Source organism: Panicum virgatum, chromosome 7N, assembly GCF_016808335.1.
Source record: "Panicum virgatum strain AP13 chromosome 7N, P.virgatum_v5, whole genome shotgun sequence".
In the NCBI taxonomy this organism is placed as follows: Eukaryota; Viridiplantae; Streptophyta; class Magnoliopsida; order Poales; family Poaceae; genus Panicum; species Panicum virgatum.
Window position 1 is genome coordinate 30,440,788 of NC_053151.1, and position 3,673 is coordinate 30,444,460.

Here is a 3,673-nt window from a genome sequence, read left to right on the forward strand (position 1 = left end):
CGGCGAAAGCCTTCTGCAGGTAGTCCACGCCGGTGGAGCCTCTCACGATCGGTTGCATCACCATCTGGATACGCGTCTTGCTCACTTCTGATCACAGCTCCTGTACTTCTTCCAGGACGAAACGTAGGCCGTTGATCACTGTCACGACCCAAAAACGTTGAACGCGTGGAACGCCGGCGCGCGCATCGCGGGGTGCCGCGTGTCGGCTTCGCCGGCGTCCAACCTCGTTCCACGCATCGGCCATCCTCGTTTCCTGCATTGTACACGCCCTTATCCGCGACCCCGCCGCCAGCCTTATCCTCCCCTCTGCCGTGTTCCCCTTCTCATCCTCTTCTTCCTCGAGCACGAGCAGAGCAGAGCCGCCCTCGCCGGCGCCCCGACCAACCTCGGCCGCCGCTCCTCGATTCCGCTCGCCCACGGCCTCCTCACCTCGCCCTCTGTCTCCCCCGCCCCTCACCGGACTCGATTGAGCCCAATCCCGGTCGGAATCGACCTCGCGCCCCGCCGACCTCCATTGACGCTGCCGCGAGAAGCTCCGTTGCCGGCCGCGATTCGTCGTCTCCGGTTACCCTCTCCTCGATTCCTCACATGGGGAGCTTCCCCTCAACGTCCTCTCTCAATTCCCCTCCTCACTCGGCCTTTCCCTTGTCGTGCAGGCGCCCCGGCGGAGCTTGCCGTCCGCCGCCGCCTAGCGCCGTCGCGCCGCCTCTCCGCCGCCGTTCCCCGTCCGCGCCGCTGCTGGTGAGGTTCACCGCCTCCTCCTCATCGCCGTGCAATTCCCCGGCATGCTCCGGCCCCGCCTCGCCGTGCCGCCTCGTGCAGCCGTCACCGTGGCCGCGCGCGCGCGCACCGCGCGACGCACGACGTCATGGCCGCGCCCACGCCGCGGTCAAGGCTGGCGTTGCCTTGACCCAGCCTAGGTGGGCCGCTGGCCCGTGGGCCCCGCCTGTCGGCCTCTGGGCCGGCTCTGCGGGGTGCACCTAGCGTTTTAGGGTTTTGTGTTTGAGCAGCAATCTTGCAAAATTCGTAGAAATTTGTGTATAGCTCCGAAAAATACGAAACTTGTTTTGTTGGGTTCGTATCGCTGAGATCTACTTAGAAAAAATGTTGTTTTGTATGTTTCACCACTATTTGTTAGGGTTTTAGTGTGTTTTCGTTTGCTCTGTCCGAAAATAGTTTAATGGAGAACTTCTTGCTGGAGAGTGATAAAAGGGTGAAACTAGTTTTGTTAGCTTTGTTTTCATGCATATTATCTATGATAATTTTCTTGGATTTGTTTAGTTAAGTTTGCATGCCTTTTCTGATTTATCTTGTTTTGAATAGCTAAAAATTGATCTATTTATGATTAATTATAGAAAAATGCTTTTGCTGTAAAACCAATTTTCGTGAGCTTCTTGTGATGTCCTCTGCATGCTCAATTTAAAATGAGATTTATGCTTGTTGTGTAAGTTCATTTCTTAATTCTTGCATCGCATTCATGCATTATAGTGACTGAATCATCGGAGGTTGAACCCGTGGAGCCCGTCGAGTCCGTTGAGCCCGAGCCTAGAGTCCCGTTCGCGGTCGATCCCGAAGTTAACCAAGGCAAGCAGCTAAGCATATGTCCTTGCACCTATTTAATCTGATTTAATTTAGTTATCTCACTCGGGTATTATCGGGTTATATAGTATGTATGTATTGCATTTTGGTACCTACTCTCTTGCATTGCCCTTCCTTGAATTGTTATCCATGTCCTTGTCACTTGTTAGTCAATGAACTACGTAATTTGACTAGATGCTTAGCCCTGCTTAGAATACTTATATCGGTTGCCAGAAAAAAGATGTTTTGGAGTATCACACTTGCCGGTTATCCTTGTTGCACTGGTTCGGCTTGGTGGTAAGGGTTTGGTAGTACTGAGATTCGAGTGGAATTGTAGGGCCTAGAGAATGGAGTCTCATGGGCATAGTCCGCTTGGACCGATTAAGGACCGTCCGTGGATGACGTTGGTTTTGAGCACCTTTCCGTGCTACCACATATCCAATATAATGGTATGGATGAGCCAATTACCGTCTTTGACTTGATCATTGATGTGCAGTTCTAGATATGTGGCTAAGGGCTATACAGAGAGGCTTAGTGTGTCCCCGGGTGGAACTATGTGTAGGAAAGTTTAGAGATGTCTCCGGTGGAACTAAATCTCTACGCGTAAGCTAGGTGTGAAAATTTCAATGATCGAGCCTTGTTGGGAACGGTTGACGTGAGTACCCCTTATCCAACTTTAGCGGGTTGGGTGAGCCGCATGGTCCTTGTGTCGTGTGGGTAAAGTAGTACACCTTTGCAATGTTATAATCAATTCGAATTGCATCGCTCTCGGTTATGAGCACGCTCTTTATCCCATGAACTCCTCGTAGAAGTGCGGACATGTTGGAATGGATTTTAGTAACTCGGGAATAACTATGTTATTCTTAATATGTTCTACTAAAATTTAATTGGGGTTCGGGCAACATTAATTAATTTTGCTAGGTGTTCGTTTAGAGAGCTCACGCTTATGCAATAATTACTTAACCTTAAAGCTTTTACTTGAGCCTTTGCATGATCCTTGTTTATTTAATCGCGTAAGTCTTGCGAGTACCTGTGTACTCAGGGTACTTCTAACCCTAGTTATAGGTGAACTGGAAGTGGTGTTCGGCCACTTCTACCCCGCCGTTCCAGGTACGGGGGAGGAGTAGGTCGTTGAGACTGGGATGGTATCCTTGAGCAAGACATCATCATCGTAGTAGGTTTTATCGTAATCGAACTCCGTGAGAGCATGTAAATACAATAAATTTTAAGTTCCTGTTTAATATGGCTTTCATGAGCCCAAGGCTTGTAATGGAAGTTAGCTGAACCCTCCTATATTGAACTTGTAATATTAAGATTCGAACTCTGGTATTGTAAAACTGCTCTTTGTGGATTATTAGCGATGTATTAGATTGTAAACGGTATGTGCATATGCTGATTCTGGGCATATGTTGGAGCACATACCGGGACTACCGGATTTGATATTATTTTGGATGAATGATGTGTCGGTTATTCGTGTCTCTAGATGTGGGATAACACGTGGCACGCTCTCTGGCAAGCACATGTTAACTCTCATCTGGATGATAATGACCGACGGTTCGTTTAAAATAGTATCAAATTGGGCAGTTCTCACAACGGGTATCAGAGCCGAGGTTCCATAAAGTGAACCTAAAATTTGCTTAGTGGGGTGAGAGTAAAATAAAATTTGATCACTTGCACTAAGATTTACTTTTGTTAAAAATTTGAACTTAAGGTAAAATGCTACCTTTCTTCCTTCATCTTAGAGCTAATTCTCGCTTATTGCTTCACTTGTTTAATTAAGATATGCTTAACTCCTCTTGCTTTCATGAGTAGCGGGAGCGTAGGAAAACCCCTTTATCTGCTGGAAACCTTTTGAGCCGTTTACCGGGGTTGAGTGGGTGGGAATCACCTATTGTCCTAAGTGCTAGTAGGAGGATTGTAGCGCTGCTAGGCAATGCGGTTGTTTCGGGTCGTAAGTGAGTGCTAGAACGTTAAGGCGTGCTCACGATGTTAGGAGACGTCATGTTGCATTCATACCTTGCATGCATGCATACTCTTTCCTGTGGTTTCTAAATATGTACTTGATCAATCTAGTGGGCTGCTGTCAAGATCTTGT

The 3,673-nt window shown here is 48.2% G+C and overlaps 1 long non-coding RNA gene across 1 annotated transcript; it reads left to right on the forward strand.

Annotated features, from left to right (window-relative positions):
* The first annotated feature begins 222 nt into the window (after window positions 1-222).
* On the forward strand, window positions 223-1,583 carry LOC120681421. The gene is made up of 3 exons (XR_005677863.1): window positions 223-564; window positions 657-741; window positions 1,489-1,583. It is a non-coding gene; the product is annotated as an uncharacterized LOC120681421 (long non-coding RNA).
* The last annotated feature ends 2,090 nt before the right edge of the window (window positions 1,584-3,673 follow it).